This window comes from Papio anubis, chromosome 15, assembly GCF_008728515.1.
Source record: "Papio anubis isolate 15944 chromosome 15, Panubis1.0, whole genome shotgun sequence".
Taxonomy (NCBI): Eukaryota; Metazoa; Chordata; class Mammalia; order Primates; family Cercopithecidae; genus Papio; species Papio anubis.
The window spans coordinates 2,900,475-2,917,833 of NC_044990.1; positions in this window are offsets into that span (position 1 = coordinate 2,900,475).

The window sequence follows — 17,359 nt, forward strand, 5'->3', positions numbered from 1 at the left end:
CTGAGTGATCTTGGATAAGATATCTCAATTCTCTGGCTCTTGTTGACATTAAATTATGTGACATATAATGCTAAAGGTACACAGGAAATGTGGAATAGATATTAGGGGGTTTTACCTTCTGTCATAACACGCTTTTAAATCCTATAGTTGTATAGAGCATGTGTTCTAATAAACTAGCTGCTAATTTATGTTTCTATTGAAGCAAATCATTTGCTTTCATGCACCCAGTTCTATGGTGGACACCTCGTGTTCTTGACTACCTGTCACCCATCCCTCGCTCTTTCCAAAAGTACCCTGATTTATTAGTCAGGCATTAACCTTTCTACGGTATAGCCTCTGCATGTCCAGGGAAAGGTGCCCACCCCAGGCTCAGAGGTTGGCTGTAGGGGTTGATTTAGGAACAGGTGATGACACAAATGAGATCGATGTGACTCAGGAGAGTGCTTCTGTGTGCCGTTCCTAGCCAGGGTATAGACGGGGTGCTGTCCTGGGTGGGGCATTCTCCATCTGCCTGTCCACACCCATTCTCCACCCTGCCCCTCTAGGCTTTATGTCTTGAAAACTATCTTCTGTGGATTGCTTCATGTACACTCCCCGGATCTCTTGTTTGGGGATGATTTTGGCTAATGGAAGACGCTGCCACAGAATATGTAGCAAGAGAAAATAATGGCTGTCTTTCATCTTTCTCTCCCCGCGACTGTCTCTCAGCATGTTATTATGTAGACCTACACAGCCTCTCCTACTGACTTCAAGACTTTCAGAGGCTATGACAGGAAAAGGAGAACTGGCATGGCAAATTCAAAATTTCTTTTTGTATTCTGAAAGCAAAGTCAAGTCTTAGAGCTGACACCTATCAATAACTTTTATTTCATCACATGAATAAATGAATAAGAATATAAGAAAATATTAATGGAGAATAAATGAATAAATATATAAATAAATGAGAATAAGATAATTCGAGATGCTGTGAGCATGTGGCATTCCAGTTGTTGTGGAGGGACACACACAGATGAGGAGTGGACAGTTTTACCTGGATGGGGACAGAGATGTCCAGGAAAGTGGTTTCATAAAGGAGACTACAATTAAGCTCAGTTTTCAGAAAAATATGTTCAATGAACACGAAGAGGAAAAGGAAATTACTAGCAAGTGACTGTTCAACTGCTTAATAAAAATTAGAGTTTGGAAACAAACATACGTTCTGAGAAACTTTACGTAGTTCATCAGGGTTGAAATACTGAGCCTGAAGCATCAGAAACAGGGCAAGAGACCCGTCAGAGGCAGACCAGGGCGCCTCCCGGCCAGGCCCTTTCCACGACATGAGAGAAGTGGGCTTCATCCTTCTGACAGACGGTTCGTGTTTATGAATGTCACGCAAGAGGTGAATATGACCAGTGCTGGACCTTTTTTTTTTTTTTTTTTTTTTTTGAGAAAGGTCCTCACTCTGTTGCCAAGGCTGGAGTGCAGTGGTGCAATCTTGGCTCACTGCAGCCTCGAACTCCCGGGCTTAAGCAATCCTCCTGCCTCAGTCTCCTGAGTAGAGAGGAGCACACAGGTGGAAGAGTACACAGACAGACACCAGCAGGCCAGCAGGCCATCGACGGGAGGAACGAGGCAGAGTTTGGCGGGAGCAGCGGGAGAAGAGTTGAGGGAAAATCACCTCCCTTCTGGCTCCCCCCATCTGCTGAGAGCTACTTCCACTCAATGAAATCTTGCACTCATTCTCCAAGTCCACTTGTGGTCTGACTCTTCAGGTACATCAAGACAAGAACCCAAGATACAGAAAGCCCTCCATCCTTACAACAAGGTAGAGGGTCCAACTGAGCTGGGTAACGCCTAAGACGGCAAAACTAAAAGAGCACCCTGTCACACACGCCCACTGCAGTTTCAGGAGCTGTAAACATTCACCCTTAGACACTGCCATGGGGTTGAAACCCCACAGCCCGCCCATGTGTTCTTCCCTAGAGGTTTGAGCAACTGGGCGCTGAAGAAGCGAGCCGCACCCCCATCGCACGCTCCCGAGGGGACAAAGGAACATTCCCATTTCACCCCTGCCTTGGCCTCCCACATTTCTGGGATTACAGGTGTAAGCCACCAGGCCTGGCCCCAGTGTTGTATTTTAAAAAGACTCCTCTGATAATACAATGTAGATCATGAATAATGGAGATGAGAGGAAAACTAATTATCTGGGTAAGAGATTCTGAATTAAGATCTGTGGGATGGAGGAACCTGCTTTTCGACAAGTAAACTGTAAAGGTGTTAAACAAGTGATTTATGTACAGAACAGGTGAAGGTAAGAGAAAAAGGATGAATTCCATATTTCTAGCCTTGGTGTATGGAAAATGTCTTTGCTTGGGATCCCATGACATAGACTAGAGTGGCTTCAACAAGGGAGCTTTAGTTTCTCCACAATTCTAGACTCAGGGATATCGTGCCAATATGGTTGGATTCCACTGAGGGCTCCCCTGGGGTTGCAGGTCGTACCTTCTTGCTGAGTGCTCACATAACCTCTTCCTTGTGTGCATTCAGAGAAAGCGAGCCTCTGGCTTCTCTTCTTATGGAACACTAGACCTACCATATCAGGCTCCTACTCTTACAACCTCATTCAACCATAGTTACTTCCTTATAGGCCCTATTTCCAAATAGAGTCACACAGAGGGCTGGAATTAGTATGTGAACTCTGGGGACACAATTCAGTCCAAAACAGCAGAGCGTCCTCTCAGTAGAGAAGCTTAATTTTTTGTTGTTGCAATTTTATACAGCAGTACTAGACTTTCACCCATCCTTTTGGTATTATTCTCTAATAAGTAGTTACAATGTATTTGAGCTTTTGAGGCCTGTACTCTTTCTGGTGTAAGTAGAATCCTTTTACGATACTACAGTGGTATTTGACTGGAAAAGATGAGTCTCTTAAAAATAATGCTATGTTAAAGCTCGTGATGTGATCGGCAAGGCAGTTCTTATGTTTCTGGACCCTGAGGGAATCATACTTAAGAAACATTTTCCAGGGCTGGGCGCGGTGGCTCACACCTATAATCCTAGCGCTTCAGGAGGTCAAGGCGGGCGGATCATGAGGTCAGGAGATTGAGACCATCCTGGCTAAAACGGTGAAACCCCGTCTCTACTAAAAATACAAAAACTTAGCCGGGCGTGGTGGCGGTGCCTGTGGTCCCAGCTACTTGGGAGGCTGAGGCAGGAGAATCAGTTGAACCCAGGAGGCGGAGGTTGCAGTGAGCTGAGATCGCACCACTGCACTCCAGCCTGGGCGACAGAGCAAGACTCCATCTCAAAAAAAAAAAAAAAAAAGAAGAGAGACAACACTATTTGAAATTTTCCAGTCCTCTGTGCTTCTGTGAATTAGCCTTCAAAGGAAAGTTAGTGATCCCGGATTGTATTTACAGTTATTCTTTGAATAACTGATGTGTAGAAAATTCATCTTCTCTAGGATACTACAGGGTAGATCCAGCAGAACTGGTAAATGGGCTGTTGGTGCTATTCAGATTTCGTATCAAAAAGAGTAAGATAGATACATAGATACACAGATAGACGCTAGGCAGAATGAGAGCATCAGTAATGTGGAACACACTAAGCCAGGCACCAAGGACATAGACACAAATCAAACACATACCCCACCCTGAGGAAGATTCACTTATTTATTCAGCAAACACTTATTCAGTATTACTCAATGGCCAAATAGTAGAGAAAGAAAGAAAATAAGTAGGAATGATACCTACCATCATGGATCTTATACTGTATAAGAAGCAATGGCAATTAATAAGCAATTGCAAAAAAATTCCAAAATCCCACTTTGATAAGTGCTATCAGAGAAAACTGCATTCCAATAGTGATCCTAACGCTAATTTCAAGGACTTGTAATACACAAACTATTTTATATATATTATATATATATATATATATATATATATATTTTTTTTTTGAGACAGAGTCTCACTCTGTCGCCCAGTGCTGGAGTGCAGTGGTGCAATCTAGGCTCACAGCAAGCTCCACCTCCCGGGTTCACGCTATTCTCCTGCCTCAGACTCCTGAGTAGCTGGGACTACAGGCACCCGCCACCACGCCCAGCTAATTTTTTTTATTTTTAGTAGAGACGGCGTGTCACTGTGTTAGCCAGGATGGTCTTGATCTCCTGACCTCAAGATCCGCCCACTTCAGCCTCCCAAAGTGCTGGGACTACAAGTGTGAGCCACCGCACCTGGCCTCTCTCATTGTATTAACTAATTTCAGAGTGCCTATCAGGCACCAGGCATTCTGGGGGTTGGAGATATAAAAATTCCTGCTTTTGTAAAGCTTATATTTTTATATAGTAGCAAAAGACTGAGAACGATGGACCAAACACACACACACACAGTCATGTGTCAATTAATGATGGGGACACATTCTGAGAAACACTGTTAGCCAATTCCATCATGTGAACATCCTTGTGTACTTTCACAAACCTACACGGTATGGCCTGCTACACACCTAGGCTATATGATGCAACCTAGTGCTCTTAACAAACCTGTATGGCATGTGACTACTGAATACTGTAGGCAACGGTAGCATAATGGTAAGTGTGTATCTAAATACATCTAAACATAGAAAAAGTGTAGTAGAAACGCAACATTAATTTATAGGACCACTGTCATATATGCGGTCTGTTGTTGACCAAAACATCATCCTATGGTGCATGACTATATAAGATTAACAAGATATTATATATAAAAACAATTATATATGTTATTAACAAGATATTATATGCAAGATATATGTGTATATCCATTCATATATGCAATATACATATACAGACACATGTGTGTATATATGTATTTTTGTCTGAAATGCAACATACATATACACACGTGTGTGTATATATGTTTTTCTTTGTCTGAAATGTCAAATAACGTTTGACATTTCAACATCATTTGTCAATGAATAGCGCTAGTACTGTATCAACCAAGTATCCAAAATATTTGGGGGAAAAAAAATTAAAAATAACAATACAACAAAAAATAAGACAAAATACAATATAGTATAACGGCTATTTACCTAGCATTTACATTGCATTGGGTACTATAACTAATCTAGAGATGATGGAAAGTATACAGAACAGGTAATGTGCAAATAGTACTCCATCTGAGCACCTGTGAATTTTGGTATTTGTAGGGACCCTGGAATCGATCCCTCATGGATACCAAGGGAGGACTGTACATTAAAATGTAGGAGTAAAAACTTCCTTTTCTATAGCGATTCAACATCAGAACATTCTGCTCATCTCTCCAGACTATCCCCAGACTCTTGATATGAAATGTCAGGAGAATTGGTCACAGAAAGATGGGTTAGATTTTTTTTTTTTCCCTGAGACAGAGTCTTGCTCTGTCACCCAGGCTGGAGTGCAGGGACGGGATCTCGTCTCACTGCAACCTCCGCCTCCCGGGTTCACACCGTTCTCCTGCCTCAGCCTCCCAAGTAGCTGGGACTACAAGCACCCGCCACCACGCCCGGCTAGTTTTTTGTTTTTTGTTTTTTTTTTTTTTCCAGTAGAGACAGGGTTTCACCATGTTAGCCAGGATGGTCTCGATCTCCTGACTTCGTGATCCACCTGCCTCGGCCTCCCAAAGTGCTGGGATTACAGGCGTGAGCCACGGCACCCGGTCGATTTTTTGTTTTTCATGCCATTGTACCTTTACTAATACTATAGCTGGGGAGAAACAGAACTATAGTCAGGACTCCTGCCTGGACAAGAGCTCATTCTTCATGAAATAAACTTCAGGTCAGATTTCATTAAGCACGTCAGAAGTAGATGTTTCCTTGGTGGATAACACATAATTCCTCCATGTGACATATTCAAGGGCAAAGCTTAGGAATGACATTATCCACGATGAAATCTGCTCAGAGGTCAGGATGGATATATTGCCCATCACATGTGGCATCTCCATCATTCACTATTCGGAGATAGAGCTCTCGGGTTAAACCTGAGAACCCATTTGGATTGAGGCATATTTTTCACACCTCCCTGTCAATAAATTCTATGTGACATAAAATTGACTACACTAAGGTTGAGAATTCTGAAAAATTTTATTCGGGAAATCTGCTTTAGCATCTGTTTCTAGTTTATTGTTTCTGTAAAATTAACTAAACAAAGACAATGTCCTAAAAAGCCAAATTTCGTTTAATGAGCTGGGGATACTCCTGTCCAAATTAAACAGACGAGAAGTGATTGGAATGACTCGCGGAACCACTGAAAACTTGATGTCCTTCTGTCAACATCTTTATTCATTCTAACCCCTATCAAGATCAAACTCACTTTCTTTTGTTTGTTTGTTTTGACGGAGTCTCACTCTGTCACCCAGGTGGGAGTGCAGTGGCGTGATCTCGGCTCACTGCAACCTCCAACTCCCTGGTTCAAGCAATTCCCCTGCCTCAACCTCCCAAATAGCTGGGACTACAGGCGCCCGCCACCACACCAGGTTAATTTTTTGTATTTTTAGTAGAGACGGGATTTTACCATGTTAGCCAGGATGGTCTCGATCTCCTGACCTCGTGATCTGCCCACCTCAGCCTCCCAAAGTGCTGGAATTACAGGCATGAGTCACCGCACCTGGCCTCAAACGCACTTTCTAGAAAAACAGGTTTAAAGTTCTAAAGTCCTGAGTTGTAACCTCAGTTCTATTACTTCCTAAGTATATAATCTCAGACAATGTCTAAGCTTCCTTATCACTTTCCTCAATTTGGAAAATGGCCACAAGACCTAAAGCTATTTCTTAGGGTGTTTGGAGAATTTTGGAAAAGTATTTAAAGGCAGAGAATGCTATAGGTTGTCATATATTTTAATCACCCTAATCAAATTATTTGATTTTCCACCTAAGAAGTTTAGTCTCAGTATCACATGCCATTTGAATGGCTATCAGAATAACCTCGGTAGTTGTGGCACTTGGGGTGAAACTGCAGACAATGAGAAGTTGAAGTGATGATCCCCTAAAGGTCATTCAACAGTTCACCAGCCAGAAAACAAGCCATTACCGAGAGTGAATAAAAGCGCTAACAGATGCATTTCCCAGGTGTGCTAAGTTTCAAAAATGAGCTAATTCTAAGCTATGCTCCAGAGCCCAGCTTAGAGACTGTCACTCTTGCTCTAGGTTGACAAATATGTGGTTTAATTCCACACTCATGGTGAATGCCTTTAGTCAGTGGATGAACTTTTATGTTCAGCTTGCAAGAAGCATCCGAATCCTTCCAGTCAGTGTTCTAGACTGTTGCTAACCATATTAGTGCTGGCACATGAATGACACCTGTTTGCCATTTCAGTTCTAGGGCTTTAGTCTCTTTTGATGAGGGAACGCTGTAGACTTCAACAAACGTAAATAAAACGTAAATAAAAACTTATAAATAAAAGCTTATAAAAATTATTTGAGCTAATAAATGGCTTAAACAAATTTGAAGGATATAAGATTAACATATTAAGACAAAAATCAGTGTATTTCTCTACACTAGAAATGAACACTCTGAAAATAAAATTGGGAGAAAAATACGTTTATAATTGCATTCAAAACATAAAATACTTAAGTATAAATTAAGCAAAATAAGTGTAAACCTTGTACACTGAAAACTATAAACATTGTTGAAAAAAACTGAAAACAATCAAAATTAATGGCGACATACCATCTTCATGGGTCAGAAGATTTAATATTGTTAAAATGACAGTACTGCCCAAATCGACCTACAGAGTCATCTCAATTCCTATCAAAATCCCAGCTGACTGTTTTATAGAAATTGACAAACTGACTCTCAAATTCATATGGAAACACAAGGGACTCGGAATAGCCAGGAAAAGAAATTGAAAAGAAAGGATAAAGTTGAAAGACTCACACTTCCTGATTTCAAAACTTACTACAAAGTGACAGTAATCGAGACAATGTGATACTGTCATGAAGACAGACATACAAATCAATAGAATAGAATTGAGAGTCCAGAAATTAACCTTTTCATTCATCGTCAATTGGTTTTCAACAAGGTGCTGAGACAGTTAAGTGGGGGAAAGAAGTGTGTTTTCAATAAATGGCATTGGAACAGCTATATTTCCATATACAAAAGAATAACTTCTGACTCATACCATACACAAAAATTAAAACTCCAAATGGACCATAGACCTCAATGTCTATGAGATAAAAGACTTAAAACTACACAACTCTTAGAAGAAAACATAAAAGTCAATCTTCAGGACCTTGGGTTAGGCAATGGTCTCTTAAATAGGACGCCAAGAGCACAAACAAAAACATCCACCAAAAGCAGATAAACTGGGGCCGTATCAAAATTTAAACTTTTATGCTACAAATCATACCACCAAGAAAGCAAAACCACAGCACCAGAGAATTGGAGAAAATATTTTCAAATCACATACCTGGTAGAGGCCTTCTACCCACTGTATCTTCTTTTCACGAAGAGCTGGTTCTTGCAGCTCCCGCGGCCCGATTCACACAGCCCAGGACCATAGACGAGCTAATTCCTCCCTCTTCAAACCTTTGCAGCATATGCCTCTGGGTGTCACCTAATGGCTCCGGGACCAAACTACAATTTACCTGTAATTCTGGAGGCCTTCCCCCTTCCACTTCAGCCCCTCACCCTCCTGTCGTTTCGGTTCCTCAGCGGGTCACTTTGCCATCCACTCAGCCTGCTTCTCTGTACCCTTCTTCGCACATGGACGCCAGTAATCACCAGTGTGCTTCTGCTGCTTCTACTCCTTCAATTCCCCTTTCTCACACTCTCAACCGGTCTGCGTCCATATGCGCCCGCTCAACCTTACTTTTTTGAAAGAATGGAAGGGTACTTGTACTCAGTATGGTCCTACTTCTTACGTTAAAATGGTATTACAAACGTTTTGTAGGGAGGTCATTTTACTTCCTTGAGACTGGGACCTTTTGGCAAAAGCTGTTCTGACCCCAGCTCAGCATTTACAGTTTCGTCCTTGGTGGTCCGAAGAGGTCTGTTTACAGGCTCAGCTCTATTGGACTCAGGGCATTCTAGTTACGCAGGCTTAGCTCACAGGTTCCCATAGTTTCTCTGATACTTAGGCCCAATTAGGCTTTGACGCTTTTACCATGGAACAAATAACAAATGTGTGTATGAGAGCTCGGGATAAATTACGTTCCCCTGGCCAAGCTCGTGTTTCTTTTACTACTGTTAAACAAGCTCAGTTGCTTTTAATATCATTTTAAACAAAGGAGATAAGACACGTGGTCCCGGGATGGGCTCTGGCATTGAAAAGGCCGCTTATTGGATTAATGTAATGTCTAAACAAGGCCCACCTGCACCGTATACATTCAAGGAAAAAAGTTTTGAGGGCCTAGTAGATACTGAGGCTGAAAGTAATATTCCACATAACTCTTAAAGCGCTCCCAGTCAGCATACGATGGAAAACATGGGGTTTGTTCTTAGTCTCAGTGTCGGTCCAAAGCATGAAGGGATTACTAAACCCCTCCCAATTACTATCAAATAACACAGTAATGTTTTAGGTTATCCTTTCTAGGGGCAGCCACTGCCACGCCTCCTGATCCTCTCCCTTTACCACGGAAATCTGACACACCGATTTGGATTCAGCAATGGCCGCTTTCTAAAGAAAAACTGGAGACATTAACTCAATTGGTTTCTGAACAGTTACAACTTGGAAATGTGGAACCCTCTCTTTCCCCCTGGAATTCTCCTGTGTTTCTGGTAAAAAAGAAATCAGGCAAGTGGCCGATGGTAACTGATGTAAGGGCCAATAAGGCTGTAATTAAACCTATGGGGGCCGTCCAACCTGGCGTGCCTGCCCCTGCTTTAACACCTAAACATTGGCCTCTCATAGTTGTTGATCTTAAAGATTGTTTTTTTTCATATTGCTTTACATAAATCAGATTGTGAAAAATGTGCTTTTACTGTATCATCTGTCAATAATCAGGAGCTTGCAGCTCGTTATCAATGGAAAGTACTTCCTCGGGGAATCCTGAATAGCCGGACAATCTGCCAGCTTTATATTGGACAAGTGCTTTCACCGGTTCCAGCCCAGTTTCCCCAGGCCTATATTCTTCATTATATTGATGATATTTTAATTGCTGCCCCCACTGATAAAGAATTAATTGACTGTTATCGAATTGTGAGCCGCCGTGTTACAGAAGCTGGATTACACATCGCTCAGGATAAAATTCAACAGACCACTCCTGTTCAATATTTAGGAATGGTGGTCGACAAACAATGCATCCAACCTCAAAAAGTTCAGATTAGGAGAGATTCTTTAAAAACTTTAAATTGGACAGGCTCGGTGTAGAATACTTCAAATTTCTGGATTTTATCCGAATTTAACTGTAGTTCCTTTAAATTGGCTCGAAGTTCCGGCTGCCTTTCAACATTCGGTGCTGTGGCAAATTCACTTGAGTGATTTTATTGGCATTATTGACAATCATTATCCAAAAAACAAATTGTTTGATTTTATAAAAATGACGTGTTGATTTTATAAAAATGATGATTAACCACAGATCAGCCCATTCCTGAGGCTGTTACAGTGCTGCTCACTGATGGCTCTAGTAATGGCAATGCTGGCTATGTAGGTCCTACAGACAAGCTTATTTCTACCTCTTATACTTCTGCTCAAAAGGCAGAATTAATTGCTGTGATTACAGGATTTCCCTAAACCTTTAAATATTGTCTCTAATTCTACTTAACATGGGAAAGAGGATGTGCTTGTGTTTCACCAGGAGATCATCAAAAGAAAACCACAGAGAAAAGACGTCTGTGTCAGAGACTGCCCTCAGACGTGGTGAGATCTGTGCCAACTCTTAGAAGCTGGTACATGGGTCTAATTCAATCCTCTCTGATGCCAACGGAGACCCATCTAACTAATCCCACTTCTAATTACCTTTCTTTTTCTCCTTACAAACCTAAAAATCTCACCATTTCTATCAGCCTGAAAATAACATCCCTGTTTTTCTCCTCTTCCTTCAGCACTCAATCTCGCTTACAATAGGTTTTATTTCCTGATTCTCCTCTTTATACTTTCTGTCTCACCAGTTTCCTCTCACACTGATTCACCTGCTACACATACTTATTCTTATTGGGCTTATGTGCCTTTTCCTCCATTTATTCGACCTCTCACCTGGATGGACGCTCCTGCGGAAATCTACACTAACAATAGTGTGTGGATGCCTGGAGCTACAGAGGACGGTTGCCCGGCTCAACTAGGAGAAGAAGACACTGCGTTTATTGTTACCATGGGTTATAAATACCCCTCTCTGTGCCTCGGATGTGCACCGGGTTGTATTCATCTAGAAACTCAAGTCTGGGCTGCTTATCTTCTGGATAATCTGACATCAGGATTCAGGCTCGGCCTGAGACCAGGGCCCACCCTTAGTTAATTGGGAGGTCTCAGTTTCAATCTGTGCACAGGATAGCTTTCCTCAGTGTGAAGTGACCTAGCTGTCATTTAATTCAGGAACCCCTGCCTCTGCCCTCCTAGAATGACTCGTCCTTCCTGAGCTTGCTCCTCTGAGCTCTGTAACTGTTCCCCTTGCCAGGTCACTCTTCCTGGGCCAGGTGGAGGCAACCCATAGGTCGTCACCTCCTTTTCTCAGCACACCCTGCCTGTAGTCTGCGTGAACACCGGTCCCCTGTGAACCCTGCGTCCAGCATGGCTGGCACACAGCAGACTCCCCGGGTGTCCACTGGGCACCCGTGGGTCCCTGGGGACCATGAGTCAGGTGAGGGGCTTGCTTGAGACAAAGTGAGACAAGGAGGGAAGGCAGCCAAGAAGGGCTCCCTGGGGGAGGGGAGGGCAGCCAAGAAGGGCTCCCTGCAGGAAGGGGAGCAGCAGCATGATCCTCCTGACAGCCTGGGAGCTGGGACCTCCAGCCGCGCATCCCAGGCTCCCTGTTCCAGGCCAGCCCCGGAGGAGGCTAACTTCATGGCACTTCCGCCCTGTGACAGAGACAGCAGGAGGTCCCAGGGCATTTGGCAAGGAGCTGTGGGCATTGGCAGCGATACGGGGCGGGGCCTACAAGTACCAAGCCCTTGTCCTCCCGAGCCCCTCACCTCCAGGACAGCAGAAGCTCAGCCCACGCCTGGCCACACCCCCAGCCGAGGCCCTGCCACCGGAAGGCCGGCTGCTCCCTCGCTGGTGCCCACTCTGGGTAGAGTCGGGAGCCTCCCAGCCCCAGCCCCATGCAAGGCCCGAAGTCTCCGTTTAATTACTCAAATTTTGTAACTGTAATTACACAATAAGTGACATACTAAAAAACATCACTAAAATGTAAGCCTTTGTAATACCGTTTTATTACATTTTGATGACTTTCTGTGATACTTTATTATTCATGCCACATTATTTTATGAAGGCACAGTGAGATTTTTAATATCTAATTACTGTACGGAGTGATGATGAAACACGTCTCATGCAGCAGCGTGCAAACCCGCGTGCCAGGAGCACCCGGTGCCCAGGGAGGAGGAGCCTGCCTCATCCAGAGTCAGGAGGGACCCGCCAGGCTGCGGGGCAGCAGTTCTGCTGTGCGCTCTCTGCTGAGCGTGGACACGGATGGGAATTCTGCAACCAGACCCACCACGTGAGTCAGAGATGTTTCTGCAAGGTGAGCTGGACATGCCTAAGGTCCTGGGGCTCCCAGGTGGTGGCCCAGCCTCTGAGGCCACTGCCCCAGAGAGGCCCCACCTCCGCTGGACAGCTCCCTGCAGGGCTGAGTATCCTCCAGCAGCGACTCCAAATCCCCAGGAAGGCTGCTGGGCTGGGCCTGGCCTTCAGGACGCCCCACACGAGGCACGAGGCAGAGTCTCTCCTCCCGGACTTTTAACACCTGGGGGACCCCAGGGACTTCTGGTCTCCTAGAAGCCAAAACTCAGACTAGGGAGGGGTCACCCGCCCTGCCTGAGGCCACCCTTCAAGTCATTGGTGGCCCCAGGAGAACCCAGGTCCACACCCCTGCCCCCAGCAGACTGACCTGCTGTAGACCTACCTTATGGGTGAGAGGCAGGCGGCTTGGGGAGACCTGCAGGGGGTCTCGGGGCACAGGAGGGGAGCAAGAGAGGCGGACTAGAGGGTCCACTCCACGGAGCTCCCACCCCTTTGCCTTCTCCAGACTGGGCTCCCACCATTCCCGCCGAGGGTCCCACACAGGGCCTGCCCGCTCAGCATGCCTCCCTCCAGCCTGTCTTGTCTCAGGGACTCCCTGAGAAGTCCTCGGAGGCAGAGGAAGACCCTGGGCCCCGAGGGAGGAGGAATTCTGAAACGCTGTTGCTGGAGAGGTCCTCTCCCCTGTGACACCAGTCCTGTGCTAGTGAGACCCTTGCTTCTGGACCAGGCTTGCAGGGCCGTTGGTGTGGGGGCTCAGCCGCTTTGCACTCCTGAGAGAGCAGCTGGGCTGTGGCCCTCTCCTGCTGCCAGCAGCATCTCCTCAGCCCCCTCCTCTCCCCTGTAGCGCCACCTCCCTTCCCTTCTCAGGACAAAGCTGAAGGAGCCATGGCAGCTGGATATGCGCCACCCACTACTGTCCCCAGACCTGCTCCTGGTGAGGGCTGCCTGTGGGCAGGTGGTCAGGGCAGGCTCTGGCAGGGAAGGTTCCCTGGGGAAGGGCTGGAGAGGGGCCAGCCGGGGGCCTGTGGAGGAGACAGTTCCCATAAGAAGTCTTAGTCGGCTTTTCAAGGCATCAGGCACAGCAGATAAATAAGACAACTTTTATTTAATATGCCCAGGCCTCCGTTTCCTCCTCTGTAAGATGTTGATTCTACTGTCTCACATCTCCCAGGCTTTTTGCCAATGCAAATGTCAGTGGTTTTTAGTATATCTACAAAGCTGACAATCAAACCATTACCATCATCTGATGTTAGAACCTTTTCACCACCCCCAAAAGAAACCCCCATGCGCGGTGGCTCACGCCTGGAATCCCAGCACTTTCGGAGGCCGAGGCAGGTGGATCAGGAGGTCAGGAGATGGAGACCATCCTGGCTAACACGGTGAAACCCCATCTCTACTAAAAATACAAAAAAATTAGCCGGGCGTGGTGGCGGCACCTGTAGTCCCAGCTGCTCAGGAGGCTGAGGCAGGAGAATGGTGTGAACCCGGGAGGCAGAGCTTGCAGTGAGCCAATATCGGGCCACTGCACTCCAGCCTGGGCAACAGAGGGAGACTCTGTCTCAAAAATAAACCCCCATGTCCTTTGCGGCCACTTCCCATCTGCCCCACCCCCAGCCCCTGGCGACCACAAAGCTACTTTCTGTCTTCAACAGCTTTGCCTGCTCTAGGCATTTCATATAGAAGGGGCCATTTGCTGTGTGGCCTTTGTGCCTGGCTGCCTTCACCCAGCGTGTCGTGCTCAGCCCGTTAGCATGTGGTGGGTGCCTCACTCCACTGGTTGCCAGATCACACTGAGGGCCTCCCAGGTTCCTGCTGGGTTCCACCCAGTGGCTGCATCGTTCTACATTCCCACCGGCCGCAGGCGAGGCTCCAATTCCTCCGTGTCCTCGCCAACACTCGCTATTTTCTACAGAAAACAGCTGAGACTGTGACCATCGCCTGCCTCCGGGGTCCCCATGCCTGTTTCCACCTGCATTTCCAGCACAACCTGCCTGCCCAGCAGCCCCTAATGGGAGCCCAGGGCCTTGGAGTTCCTCCTGTGACCCACCCACCCTTCCTTCCTTCCTTCCTTCCTTCCTTCTTCCTTCCTTCCTTCCTTCCTTCTTTCCTGCCTCCCTCCCTCCCTCCCTTCCTTCCCTCTGTCCTCCGTCCCTCCTTCCTTCCTTCTTCCCCTCCTCCCTCCCTTCTTTTATCCCTCCTTCCCTCCCTTCTACCTTCCTTCTCTCCCTCCTCCTTCCTTCCCACCCTCCCTCCCTTCCTCTCTCCCTTCTTCCTCTCTCCCTCCCACCCTCCTTCCCTTCCCACCCTCCTTTTTTCCCTCCTTCCTTCCTTACCTCCCTCCCTCCTTCCTTCCCTTCTTCCTTCCTTCTTTCTTTTCTTCTCTCCCTCCCTGTCTCCTTCATTCCCTCTTTCCCCTCCTTCCCCTTCTACTCTTCCTCACCATCCTGAGGAGTGAGAAGTGGCATCTCGCTGTGGTTTTGGTGGATTCTCTAGTGACTAATGGCGTTGAGTCTTTTCATGTGCTTGATGGCCATTTGCAGGTCTTCTTCAGAGAAACGTCTTTTAAACTCTAATGCCCAGTTCCCGGTTGGCTGGTTTGTCTTTTTGATGCTGATGTATAGCTCCTTGGAGTTTTGTGAGACTTGAATATGGGACCAAGGGGACCATCTTGAGCTAGTGGGAAGTCACAGAGCCAGGAGCCCCGTTCTCCTCCCTCAGATCCACCAACGCCAGTTCCTCTCTCATCCCCTCCTCTGTCCCTGGCTGCCTGTCTCTCCAGGCTTTCTGAGGTTTGTCCACACTTTGCAGAAAAGGCAGGGCCAGACCTGACTCCAGGGTGGCAACTGACCACGTGTGCACCTCATCACCGAGAGAGGGTCTGACACCTCTGACAGCATCGTTTGCCTGACAGTCTGAGAGTCGCCTCAGACTCCAGGTTCTCCTAAGGGCAGAGAACGCAAATCAACCTAGAGACAGTTACCTGCAGAGCCACCGAGGGGGCAGTCGAAGGGCTGATGAATGCTGAAACAGCTTCCAGACACGCCCGACATCAAGGAGGAAGGCTGGGCCTTAGCTTGCCCCCAGCCACCCTTGGCGCTGCCCCAGGAACACTGACCGGGTTCTGTGCATGGGGGCCCAGGTGGGTTTGAGCAGACAGCTTCCTATTCCCAGGTGCCGAGAGAGGTGGGTGGGCAATAAGAGACAAGAGTGCTTCTTAGCAAAGGGGTGAAGGCCACGGAAGAAATGTATGAAGTCTTGAAAACTTAATACAGTAGATTAAGGTAGACAGCTCAAGGTGAGTGTTTTAGTGAGCTCAGGCAGCTATAAGTTACCATTGACTGGGTGTCTTACACAATACACATTCATTTCCAATTGTTCTGGAGGCTAGAAGTCTGCAAGCAGAGCGCCAGCATGCAGCACAGCTGGTTTCCAGGGAGGGCCTTCTTCCTGCAGTTGGCCACCTCCTTGCCGTGGCCTCACAGGACGGAGAGCAGAGACAGAGGAAGCAATCTCTCTTATGAGTGGCCCTTTTACAAAGGGCACTAATCCATGGGGGTGCTCTACCCTCAAGACCTAATTATTTCCCAAAGGCTCCCCCTCCTAACACCAACCTAGTGGGGGTTAGGACTGTGACATTAATTTCGGGGTGACACAAACATGCAGTTCTTAACAATGGGGAACTGACTGGCACTGGAAAATGTGTGAGAGAGTAGTCTGGTGGATAAGGCAATGTCTTTGAGCTAGTCTCTTTCCGTCCTGCTGTCTTTTCCTGATGCCTTTTCCCCTCTCCTTCTCGCCACCCTCTTTTCCCCTCCATTTACCCAAAACCCTTTTCCCCCACTGTCTTTTCTCCTCTGTCTTTTCCCAAAGCCTTCTCCCCTCTCCCTCTCACCATCCTGTTTTCTCCCTTCCCGCTCATCAGTCCTTTCCCCTCCATCTACCCACCGTCTTTCCTGAATGCCTTCTCCCGGCTCCTCCTCGCCAGCCTCTTTCCCCTCCATCTACCCACATTTTTCTCCACACTGTATTTTCCCAACAGCTTCTCCCCACTCCTGCTTTCCAGTCTTTTCCCCTCCATCTATCCAAGAAGAGTTTCCTGCAGTCTTTTCCCCCTCCCGCCACCCTCTTTTCTGCCTCCATCTATCCAAAAACTTTTCATCTTTTTGCCACCCTCTTTTCCCCATCTCTCCCTCCCTCTCGCTACCCTTTTTCCCCTCTCGGTCTACCCCAAAACTTCCCTATCGCCTTTTCCCCTCTCCTGCTCGCTGCCTCTCAAAGTGAGTCTGTTTTTTTTCTTCTTTGAGACAGTGTCTCGCTCTATCGCCCAGGCTGGAATGCAGTGGCGAGATCCTAGCTCACTGCAGCCTCCGCCTCCCGGGTTCAAGTGATTCTCCTGCCTCGGCCTCCCGAGTAGTTGGGATTACAGGCATGCGCCACCACGCCCGGCTAACTTTTGCATTTTTAGTAGAGATGGGGTTTCACCATGTTAGCCAGGCTGGTCTTGAACTGCTGATATCAAGGACCATGGTCTAAGAAGCTGAATGTAGGGGGAAGGAGTGAAGTCCAAGTCAGGTACATAATTGACTAACTCATCACTCCGAATGCAGAATCTAGGCAAAAGGGAATGGGAAGGAAACAGGAGCAGAGAATACCAAGTGCAGAGAAGAGCCTGAGAGTACAATAATTTCCTGAGCAGTTTACAGTTGTCTAAGGTGCATTTTATCTGGTACCCACAACCGTAGCCCGTTTAGGCCTCCC